General features: G+C 43.2%; 1 protein-coding gene and 1 non-coding gene across 4 annotated transcripts in view; one reads left to right on the top strand and one right to left on the bottom strand.

The window, feature by feature from the left end:
- Nucleotides 1-12,081, top strand: part of CFAP70 (cilia and flagella associated protein 70) — a 109,258-nt gene that overhangs the window by 71,739 nt on the left and 25,438 nt on the right. The window lies entirely within an intron of this gene.
- LOC117082884 lies at nt 11,593-11,698 on the bottom strand. Its single transcript, XR_004436812.1, has one exon. It is a non-coding gene; the product is annotated as a U6 spliceosomal RNA (small nuclear RNA).

Below are 12,081 nucleotides of genomic sequence, written 5' to 3'. Positions count from 1 at the left end.
GGTGCAAGTGGGCTGAGTCCGAAAAAGGAGTCAGCAAAGGGTGGTGGGATTATCATTGGTTCTTACAGGTTTTGGGTTAGGCAGTGAAGTTAAGAGCAATGTTTTGGGGGCGGGGTGGATCTCACAAAGTACATTCTCAAGGGTAGGGAGAATTATAAAGAACCCTCTTAAGAGTAGGGGAGATTACAAAATACATTGATCAGTTAGGGTGGGGCAGAAACAAATCACAATGGTGGAATGTCATCAGTTAAGGCTATTTTCACTTCTGTGGATCTTCAGTTACTTCAGGCCATCTGGATGTATACGTGCAGGTCACTGGGGGTATGATGGATTAGCTTGGGCTCAGAGGCCCGACATTCCTGTCTTCTTATATTAATAAGAAAAAACAAAATAGTGGTAAAGTGTTGGGGCAGCGAACATTTTTGGGGGTGGTATGGAGAGATAATGGGCGATGTTTCTCAGGGCTGCTTCGAGCGGGATTAGGGGCGGCGTGAGAACCTACAGTGGGAGAGATTCAACTGAAGATTTTGAGGTTAAGGAGTGATATTGTGGGGTTGTTAGAAGGAGCATTTGTCATATAGAATTATTGGTGATGGCCTGGATGCGGTTTTTGTATGAATTGAAAAACTAAACAAAAGACAAGGTCCGAATAAGGAGAAAAACAGGTATTAAAGGACTGAGAATTCGGAGTACCCAGGACATCTAATTACAGAGTGTCAAAGGGGGTTCAATGTAATTATTTGCTTGGTTGGCGAGTTTTTGGGCTCAATCCTTGAGTTGTTTGTTTGTTTGTTTGTTTAATGTTGTCATATACCAGGCCAGATTGATTTAGGTAAAAACAACACTCTTCATTTAAAAATATACAGAGTCCTCTTTTTTTAGCAGTAAGTAAGTCGAGGCCTCAATGATTTTGGAGGAAAGAGAAATGCAAAGCCAGCAATTGTTTGTTAAAGGATTAGAAACGGCTAGGAGAGAGTAACTGAGATTGATAGTGTGGTGAAGATAGCTGGGGAGAGGTAGATGGTGGCATAAGAATAGGAATGAGAATAAGGGTAAGTATAAAAGTAAAGAATAGCTGGGCACGGTGGCTCACGCCTGTAATCCTAGCACTCTAGGAGGCCGAGGCAGGCGAATCACGAGGTCAGGAGATCGAGACCATCCTGGCTAACACGGTGAAACCCCGTCTCTACTAAAAATACAAAAAATTAGCTGGGCATGGTGGTGGGCGCCTGTAGTCCCAGCTACTCAGGAGGCTGAGGCAGGAGAATGGTGTGAACCTGGGAGGCGGAGCTTGCAGCGAGCCAAGATTGGGCCATTGCACTCCAGCCTGGGTGACAGAGTGAGACTGCATCTCAAAAAAAAAAAAAAAAAAAAGTAAAGAATAGGACTTCATCAGGGTGAAAGTATTGGAGTGTACTTTGTTACTGAAGATCTTCTATCCACTTAAAGAGAGACTTAAGGGTGGCAGTTTGAGGTAAAACCAGGGGCCACTAAATACCAAGAGCCTGAGAAACTGCTTGGGAAACCAGGGGCCACTAAATACCAAGAGCCTGAGAAACTGCTTGGGTGATTTGACTAATAAAGGCCAGTCCATTATCTGACTGTATAGAGGTGGGAAGGCCAAACCAAGGAATTATGTCTGACAGAAGGGAAGAAATGACCACGATGGCCTTCTCAGACCCTGTGGGAAAGGCCTCTACCTATCCAGTGAAAGTGTTACCCAGACCAAGTATTTTAGTTTCCTGACTCTGGGCATGTGAGTAGAACCAATTTGCGAGTCCTGGGCAGGGGCAAATCCCCGAGCTTGATGTGTAGGGAAGGGAGGGGGCCTGAATAATCCCTGAGGAGTAGTAGAATAGCCGATGGAACACTGAGAAGTGATTTCCTTGAGGACAGATTTCCACAATGGAAAGGAAATGAGAGGTTCTAAGAGGCAGGCTACCAGCTTGTAACCTACATGGAAGAGGTTATGAAATGATGACAGAATAGAATGGAAGGAGATATTTTCCTTGGCCCAAGAACCATTTGCCTTGTATGGGAAGAGATAGGTGGAAGTTTCAGCGGGGGAGTAGGTGGGAGTGGCTGGATGAGAAGGAGAAAAACTGCCATGAGGGATAGAAGTTGGAATGCTAGCTGCTTTTTTAGCTACCTTATCAGCATAAGCGTTGCCCTGAGAGATGGGATCTGATGCCTTTTGATGGCCCTTGCTGTGTATGGACCTTTGGAAGTAAAGCGGCCTGGAGAAGAGTTTTTATTAAAGAGGCATTAATGATGGAGGACCCTTTCGAAGTGAGGAAACCTTTCAGCCCATAAAACAGCATGGTGGTGCAGGATATGGGGTCAGTATAAATATTGACGCGTAGTCCTTTTACAAGAGTGGGGGCCCGAATTAAGGCAATGAGTTTGGCTTGTTGAGAGATAGTGGAGGGGCATAGAGCAGTAGCCTCAATGGTAGATGTGGAAGATATTATAGCATAGCCTGCCTTTGCTGGTATGTGGCGATTAGGCCTGGTGGAACTGCCATCAATAAACCAAGTGTGATCAGGTGAGGAACAGGAAAGAAGGAAATATGGGGAAATGGAGTCAATGCCAGGTGGATCAGAGAGATACAGTCATGGAAGTCAGGTGTGGTATCAGGAATAATGTGGGAGGCTGGATTGAAGCCCAGGCCAGGAACAATGGTAATTGTGGGAGACTCAACAAAGATTGAGTATAGCTGAAGGAGCCGGGGAGCAGAAAGTATATGTGTCAGGTGTGAGGAAGTTATGAGAACTGTAGAGAGTGAGTTGAGCATAGTTTGTGATTTTGAGGGTCTCTAAAGTATTAGGGCGGCAGCAGCCACCACATGCAGACATGAGGGCTAGGCTAAAACAGTAAGATCAAGTTGTTTGGACAGAAAGGCTACAGGGCACGGTCCTGGCTGTTGTGTAAGAACTTCAACCACACAGCCCTGCACTTTGGCTATGTGTAATGAAAAGGGGCAGCTTCAAGGGCTGTTTTTAAGGAACAGAAAGAAGAGTGGGGAAAGGATTTAGGATCTATGGGGTCAGCTAGGTTTGCTTTTGTGAGTTTACATAATGGTTTAGTCAGGATGGTAAAACTAGGTATCCAAAGGTGGAAATACCTAACCATGCATAGGAAGGAAAAGAGTCCATCAGGGTTATCTGAGTATTTACCTAGGTCTATTTTAATTTGCTTTAAGTATAAGAGAGAAAACCGTATGTGCACTCTGGCTGGGCCAAATTCTCCTCCTCCCACTGCTTGGAGGGGGCATAATCGGGGAATATTGGAACTCTGGTTCATTGTTTACCCCTTTGTCTATCCCCTCATTGTTAACCCCTTTTTGACCGAATGGGTTGAAGAGGGGTCCTTATTAGTTGGGGAAGGAGTCGGGGGGCACTGGGGAAGGGAGGTAGACTCTGAGGGCTTCCTGTAGGGCATAAATCACACTTTTTACATAATTGTGAATTTTCTCTTAATGAAAAGAAAGTTTGTACATATGGCACTTCACTCCATTTGTCTTCTTTTCTACAAAAGAGATATAACTGTAAGATGGTGTTATAATTTATACTTCCCTCAGGTGGCCAGGTTTCTCCCCCTTGAAGAGGATATTGTGGCCAGGCGGTACTGCAGAAGAATATAAGTCACTTCTTTCTTAGCATCTGAGGGTCAAGTTGGTCCCAATTCTCCAGAATACATCTTAGGGGCGTTTTTGCCTTGGGGGGAACATTTCCCATCTGAAAAAAGAACATAGGGATGCCAGCACCCCCTAGTCATTTTCCGATGAGCATTAGCCATAGAGCGTCCTCTGTGGTCCTAATGCTTATTCCTTTCCAGGGTGCGTAACCACCCATGGACCTCTGGTTATCGGATTAGTTATGCTCACCGATGTAGCAGTCCTGCACCTGTTTTCCCACCTCTCTTAACCACAAAAAAAGGGATCCAGGCTGCTGGATTCTAGTGGTCCTTTACCAGCGTGCCCAACATTGCCTTTGCGCTCAGGGGTGAGTTCCTTTCCAGGGTGCGTAATCACCCATGGACCTCTGCTTATCGGCGGATTAGTTACGCTTCCCGATGTAGCAATCCTGCACCTGTTTTCCCACCTTGACCACAAAGAAAGGGGTCTGGGCTGCTGGATTCTGGTGGTCCTTTACCAGCGTGCCCAATATTGTCTGTGCACTCAGGGGTGACTCCTAGAGCTGAACTGGGCTCCTATTTCATAACAAACCAGCTGCCCCATCAAGATGCATTCCTATAAACAACAGTTCTTATGCAAATTCATTTCAGAGAGAGTGTAGCTAACCTTCTGAGTCAGGATGGAGATAGTCTTTTGATTCTCTAAGTGCTCTAAGGCTTGGCTGAATGCAAACAGCTCGCACATTTGAGGAGACCAATCATTAGGCAATTTTTTAACTCTGCTTCCACAAGAGTCTCCATATCAATTACTAGATACCCATTGGGCTTTTTTCTCAATCACCTGGGAGGAACCATCTATCATCCTGTCCTGAAGGGAGCTTCTCCTGGGTCTGGTCAACCTTCTATGGTAATTAAGATTTAAATTCCGTTGTTTTGTAGAAGGGGTTCGAGTTTGGGAGATGCGCCGGACACAGTCAGCAGGGAGAGCACGTGTGTTTTCATGAAGAATTATGTCAAGCTAGGTAATGGATGAGGAAGAAATTTGGGCTTGACTGAAGTAATGGGGGCTGTCCATGAAGCCTTGCGGCAGTACAGCCCAGGTAATTTGCTGAGCCTGATGGGTGCAAGGGTCATTCTCCAAGTGAAAGCAAAGAGAGGCCGGGACGAGGGGTGCAGGAAATAGTGAAAAAAGCATCTTTCAGATCAAGAATGGAATAGTGAGTTGTGGAGGAAGGTATTGAGGACAAAAGAGTGCATGGGTTGGGCACCACAGGGTGGATAGGCAAAACAGTTTGGTATAGACAAATTGAAAGTGCCATTTTCTGGCCACTTGGAACAACTGTCGAGTTTGTGCTGGGGCCAAACGGTATTGCAGAACAAAATAAGATGCTTAGATTTTAGGTCAGGCAAGAGTTGAAGAGGTTTTAAGTTCTTAAGAACACAGGGTAAGGGAGAAGAAGGAGGAATGGCGGGTGGAAGGTTGCCCATAGTGAAGGACGCAAGTTTAAACAGAAGGGTAGAGACACAGAGAAGAGGGTGGGGAGCAGCCCTGGGCTGCAACGTGGATGAGCAGCCAAAGCAGGCGTCCCCGCAATTGACTTGCCACCAACGGAACGTGGGTGAATGATCAAGGCAGGCGTCCCCGTGGAGATCAGACACCAATGGAACATGGGTGAATAATCAGAGAGGTGTCCCGCAATGATTTAACACCAAGGGAAGGCTGCCTTCCCGAATCCGTGACTGGCGCCGGAGTTTTGGGTCCACGGATAAAACGTGTCTCCTTTGTCTCTACCAGAAAATGAAAGGAATTTAAATTAACAGAAGAGAGAGATTGAAGGGTGGCACCAGGATTGAAAGGAGAAAGAGGTTGAGGGATACTGAGAGAGGTTGGAGAAGAGTAAAAAGAGGTGGCTTACCCGATTTAAAATTGGTGAGATGTTCCTTGGGCTGGTTGGTCTGAGGACCGGAGGTCATAGGTGGATCTCTTCACCGAGTGAAGATGAGGACAGCGGACTGGTCTCCTGAAGGAGTCCCACTGACCCGGTCTTCGGCACCAAATGTTTCACACGTCCATGTGAAGAGACCACCAAACAGGCTTTGTGTGAGCAACATGGCTGTTTATTTCACCTGGGTACAAGCGGGCTGAGTCTGAAAAAGGAGTCAGCAAAGGGTGGTGGGATTATCATTGGTTCTTATAGGTTTTGGGGTAGGCGGCGAAGTTTAGAGCAATGTTTTGGGGAGAGGGGGTGGATCTCACGAAGTTCATTCTCAAGGGTGGGGAGAATTATAAAGAACCCTCTTAAGGGTAGGGGAGATTACAAAGTACATTGATCAGTTAGGGTGGGGCAGAAACAAATCACAATGGTGGAATGTCATCAGTTAAGGCTATTTTCACTTCTTTTGTGGATCTTCAGTTACTTCAGGCCATCTGGATGTATACGTGCAGGTCACTGGGGGAATGATGGATTAGCTTGGGCTCAGAGGCCTGACAGATATACTCTAATACACTGTAGATAAGTCAAAATGGGATACTAAAAAATGTTCACATAATTCACAGAAGGCAGAAAAAGGAAAATAATAGAATAAAAAGCAGAGAGAACAAATAGGAAACAGATAATAAAATGACAAACTTAAACCCTAACATAAATAAATACTATGGTAGGCTGAACAATGGCTCCTCAAAAGATGTTCATGTCCTAATCCCTGGGACCAGGGAATATTACCTTATATAGCAAAAGAGACTTTGCAAATGTGGTCAAGAATCTTGAAATGGAGAGATTATCTTGGATTGTCTGGGTAGGTCCAATGTAATCACAAAGGTCCTTATATGAGAGATGTGAGAGAAGTCACAGACAAAAAAAAGACAATGTGATAACAGAATCAGAGGGCCAGAGAAAGATACTTGAAGATGCTATGCGTCTGGCTTTGAAGTTGGAGGAAAGGGGCTACAAACCAAGGTATATAGGTAGCCTCTACAAGCTGAAAAGACAAGGAAATAAAGTCTCCCTTAGAACCTCCAGAAGGAGCTAGCCCTGCCAAATCTTGACCTTAATCCAGTGAAACTGATTTCAGACTTCTGGCCTTGAGAACTATAAGATAATATGTTTGTGTTGTTTTGAGCTACTAAGTTTGTAGTAATTTATTACAGCAGCAATAGGAAACTAACATAATTACATTCAATGGAAATTGTCTAAACATACAAATTGAGACAGAGACTGGCTTTAAATAGCAATTTTAAAAACCTCAACTATATGTTGTGTACAGGAACCTCATTTCAAATCTAATGATATAGGCTGAGTGTAGTGGCTCATGCTTGTAATCCCAGTGCTTTGGGAGGCTGAGGTGGGAGGATTGCTTGAGGCCAGGAGTTTGAGACCACCCTGGAAAACATAGTGAGACCCTGTCCCCAAAAATCCTCAAACAGTAATGTAGATAAATTAAGCATGAAAGGATAAACAATAAGAGCTTATGAACCAATAAGAGTAAGCTGGAGTAGCTGTGTTAATATTAGACAAAGAAGACTCCAGAGCAAAGAAAATCAGTTGAGACAAAGAGAAACATTAAATAACAATAACAGGGTTAATTCACCAAGGAGACATATCAGTTCTAAGTGTGTTTACACTAAACAACACAGCTTTGCAAGATAATGAAGCAAAAACTATCAGAGCGAAGGGAGATGCAGACAAATTCATACTTACATTTGGGTGTGTCTCACCCCTATGTCATATCAATAGAAAGATAACAGGAAAATCTGGCCAGGTGTGGTGGCTCTTGGCTCACTCCTATAATCCCAGCACTTTGGGAAGCCAAGGCTGACAAATCACTTGAAGTCAGTAGTTTTGAGACCAGCCTGGCCAACATGGCGAAACCCTGCCTCTACTAAAAATACAAAAATTAGCTGGGTGTGGTGGTGCATGCCTGTAATCTGAGCTACTTGGGAGGCTGAAACAGGAGAATCGCTTGGACAGCGGAGACAGAGGTTGCAGTGAGCCGAGATTGGGCCACTGCACTACAGCCTGGGCAACAGAGCAAGACTCTGTCTCAAAAAAAAGAAAAAGAAAGAAAGATAACAGGAAAATTTCTAAACACTTAGAAATGATCAATACATTACTAAATATTCCTCTAATGAAAGATGAAGTCACAGGGAAATTTGAAAATATATTGAACTGAATGAAAATAAAAATATAACTTATTACCTGGGCACAGTGGCTCATACCTGTAATCCCAGCACTTTGGGAGGCCGAGAGAGGCAGATCACCTGAGGTCAGGAGTTCAAGACCAGCCTGGTCAACATGGTGAAACCCCGTCTCTACTGAAAATTAAAAAATTAGCCAAGTGTGGTGGTGCACGCCTGTAATCCCAGTTACAGGGAGGCCCATGCAGACCCTGTTTTAACGTCCTTTTGGCAGCAGACTGTTGTTTTGTCCCATACGTTCAGGTCTCTCAGCCAGTGTAGAATCCATCATGGTTTGGTGTGGCCCGCCTGGGACTGTTCAATATTGGCATAGTTTTGTGTGTGTGTGTGACATTCATGTTTTGTCGTGTTCGTTCCTTTCTCCGAATCTTATCATTGTGTTCTTGCAGCTGTGTAATATGAGTCGTGCAGTTTTAGATACGTGTGAGGGGGATTTTCAGGGTAAGCTGGCCCTGGCCTCGCCTCTCCACCCTGATAGCTAGCCAGGCCAGCTGCCCAATCCTCCCCTCTGCTCCTTCTCTCTGCATGTGGCTCAGACCATCCACATGGCTGCTTCGTTCTCCAGCCTTCCCCAGCCTCAGCAAGGATGAGTTGATCCATGAGCTTATTTGGCTTTGGGGGATCCCTGGCCTTTTTTTTCTCTTCATTAGGAGGAGCTGGGGGAGAACCCAGTCAGCCCCTTTTCCCCACCTTTTCTTTCGCTAGAATCATGTCTGTATGTCCACAAGTACCCAGTGTTTAGCTTCCATTTATAAGTGAGAACTTGCAGTATTTGGTTTTCTGTTCCTGCATTAGTTCGCTTAGGATAATGGCCTCCAGCTGCATCCATGTTGCTGCAAAAGACATGATTTTGTTCTTTTTTGTGCTGCACAGTACTCCATGGTGTATATGTACTGCATTTTCTTTATCCAGATCACCACTGATGGGCACCTTAGCTAGATTCCATGTCTTTACTATTGTGAATATTGCAAGCACATGTGTCCTTTTGGTAGAAATATTTGTTTTATTTTGGATATGTACCCAGTAATGGGATTGAAACTCTATATTCAATGACATGACATGGGTAGCTTGATATTGGCCATGGTAGGAAAATTTACATCATGGAAATCAGCAAACCAGGCTCCACACACACCCCTGACACCCAACAGTTAAACATTTACCATCTCATCACTGGACATATAGGATAACTTCAAGTTTTTGGAAATATGCACTTCTAAATAACCCACAGGTCACCAAGGCAGGCAGATCACTTGAGGCCAGGAGTTCGAGACCAGCCTGCACAAAATGGCAAAACTCCATCTCTACAAAAATTAAAAATATATATATATAGCCAGGTGTGGTGGCGTGTCTGTAGTCCTGGCTACTAGAGAGGCTCAGATGGGAGGATCATGTGAGCATGGGAGGTCGAGGCTGCAGTGAGCTGTGATTGTGCCACTGCACTCCAGCCTGGGTGACAGTGAGAGTCTGTCTCAATAAATAAATACATACAGATCTAAATAAATAAATAATCAACCCACAGGTCAAAGAATAAATCACAAAGGAAATTAGAAAATAGTTTGAACTTGTCGGGCGCGGTGGCTCACGCCTGTAATCCCAGCACTTTGGGAAGCAGAGGCAGGCGGATCACGAGGTCAGGAGATTGAGACCATCCTGGTGAACATGGTGAAGCCCCGTCTCTACTAAAAATACAAAAAAATTAGCCAGATGTGGTGGTGGGCACCTGTAGTCCCAGCTTCTCAGGAGGCTGAGGCAGGAGAATGGCATGAACTTGGGAGGTGGCGGAGCTTGCAGTGAGCAGAGATCACGCCACTGCACTCCAGCCTGGGCAACAGAGCGAGACTCTGTCTCAAAAAAAAAAAAAAGAAAATAGTTTGAACTTAATGGTAATGATAGCAAAACAAATCAAAGTGTGTGGGATTAGCTAAATTATTTTCTAGAGAAAAGTTTATAGCTATAAATGCTTATATTGGAAAATAAGAGACCTCTAAAATCAATGATCTAAGATTCTACCTTAAGAAGCTAGAACAAGAAAATCCAGTCAAACCCAAAATAAGTAAAAGGAAATAAATAATAGCCCAGAATAGAAATCAATGAAATAGAAAACAGACAAAAATAGAGACAATCAATGAGACCAACAGCTGTTTCTTTCAGAAGATCAATGAAACAGATAAATCTGATCAGCAAAAAAAGAAGTCACATTACCAATATCACAAATGAGAGAGAGGATATCACTGAAAATCTTATAAATATTAAAAAGATAATAAGGAGAAGTTATTAACAACTTAATGCCAACAAATTTAACAACCTAAATGAAATGTATGAATACCTTGACAGACATAAACTAACAAAGCTTACTCAGGAAGAAACAATCTGAATAGCCCTATATCTCCTCAGGAGGTTAAATGTGTAATAAAAACCTCTTACAAAGAAAACTTCAGGCCCAAAAGGCTTTATTAGTGTATTTTATTAAATATTTAAGGAAGAAATAATTCCAATCATACCGCATGTTCAAAAAATAGAGAAAAAGAGAACAGTAATCACCCTGGTATCAAAACCAGACAAAGTCATCCCAAAGAAAGAAGAGTACATACAAATAACTTTCATAAGCCTGGATACAGTACTTCTTTATTTATTTAATTTTATTATTATTTTTCTTTTTTAAGAGACAAGGTTTTGTTATGTTGCCCAGGCTGGTCTCAATCTCCTAGCCTCAAGTGATCCTCCCACCTCAGCTTCCCAAATAGCTGGGATTATAGGCATGAGGCACCACACCAGGTTAGACACAATAATTCTTAAATATTAGCCAATCAATTTCAGCAACATATAGAAAAGATAATATATTTAAGCAGGTTGTAAGTTCAGTTTCACATTTGAAAATGTCATTTACCACTGGGATAGCTAAAATTAAAAAGATTGATAAGATAAATTTATAACAAGGATGTGGAGTAACTGGAACTCTCAAACATTCCTGGTGAGAATGCAAAATGGTGCAACCACTTGAGAAAACTGGTAAGTTTTTCTTTTTTTTTCATATACTTACATGGCCTTCCAATAAATGGCAATTTTTAAAGGTTATTTTTCTTTTCTATTCTCTTTTTTAAAGACAGAGTCTCGCTGTGTTACCCAGGCCAGAGTGCAGTGGCAAAATCATGGCTCACTGCAACTTCTACCTCCAAGGCTCAAGCAGTCCTCCCACCTCAGTCCTTCAACAGTGGCTGGGACTACAGGTGTGCAACACCACACCTGGCTAATTTTTGTTTTAGTAGAGATGAGGTCTCACCATGTTTCTCAGGCTGGTCTTGAACTCCTGAGCTCAAGCTGTCCTCTTACCTTGGCCTCCCAAAGTACTGGGATCACAGGCATGAGTCACCTTGCCCAACCTCTTATTTTTATTTATTTATTTTTTTTGAGACAGAGTCTTGCTCTGTTGCCCAGGCTGGAGTGCAGTGGCATAGTCTGGGCTCACTGCAAGCTCCGCCTCCTGGGTTCACGCCATTCTCCTGCCTCAGCCTCCCGAGTAGCTGGGACTACAGGTGCCTGCCACCATGCTTGGCTAATTTTTTGTATTTTTAGTAGAGATGGGGTTTCACCGTGTTAGCTAGGATGGTCTCGATCTCCTGACCTCATGATCCACCCGCCTGGCCTCCCAAAATGTTGGGATTCCAGGCGTGAGCCACCACACCTGGCCCCAACCCCTTATTTTTTTTATTGGTATATAGTGTTTGTATGTATTTATGGAGTGATATTTTGTTACATGCATTTAAAATGTGGATTGCTTCAGAAATCTGTGAGTCATCCCCTTGTGCAGGGGCCACGCTAATCTCTGTGCTGTTCCAGTTTTAGTATATGTGCTACTAAAGTGAGGACAAAATTGCCAAGTTTTGAAATAAGCTTAAACATACAAACACATGCCAGCAGTTTCACTCCTAGATCTTAACCCAACTGAAACAAACATATCCTTGCAAAGATCTGTATGCAAATGTTTAAATAAAAAGATTTATTTATTTAAATAACTTAAAATAGGGATCTGTTTGATATTATCATGACTTGGACTAGCAGCACGGTTGTACTGGGGGGTCACAGTGACAGAAACTGTTTTGTCAGTTTAGCTTGTACTCTTTAAATTATTCAAAAATATAAACAAGTCTACCAAACAAGTCTGTCCTTCATGAAATATTTAGGGAATATGTTTCTTATACTTTACAAAATGTGTCTCTTACAATAACCTTTAAATACCCAATGTAAGAAGT

The sequence above is a fragment of the Trachypithecus francoisi genome, unplaced genomic scaffold (genome assembly GCF_009764315.1).
Source record: "Trachypithecus francoisi isolate TF-2019V2 unplaced genomic scaffold, Tfra_2.0 Lachesis_group9, whole genome shotgun sequence".
Classification (NCBI taxonomy): domain Eukaryota; kingdom Metazoa; phylum Chordata; class Mammalia; order Primates; family Cercopithecidae; genus Trachypithecus; species Trachypithecus francoisi.
This window is presented reverse-complemented; position numbering and strand designations above follow the sequence as displayed.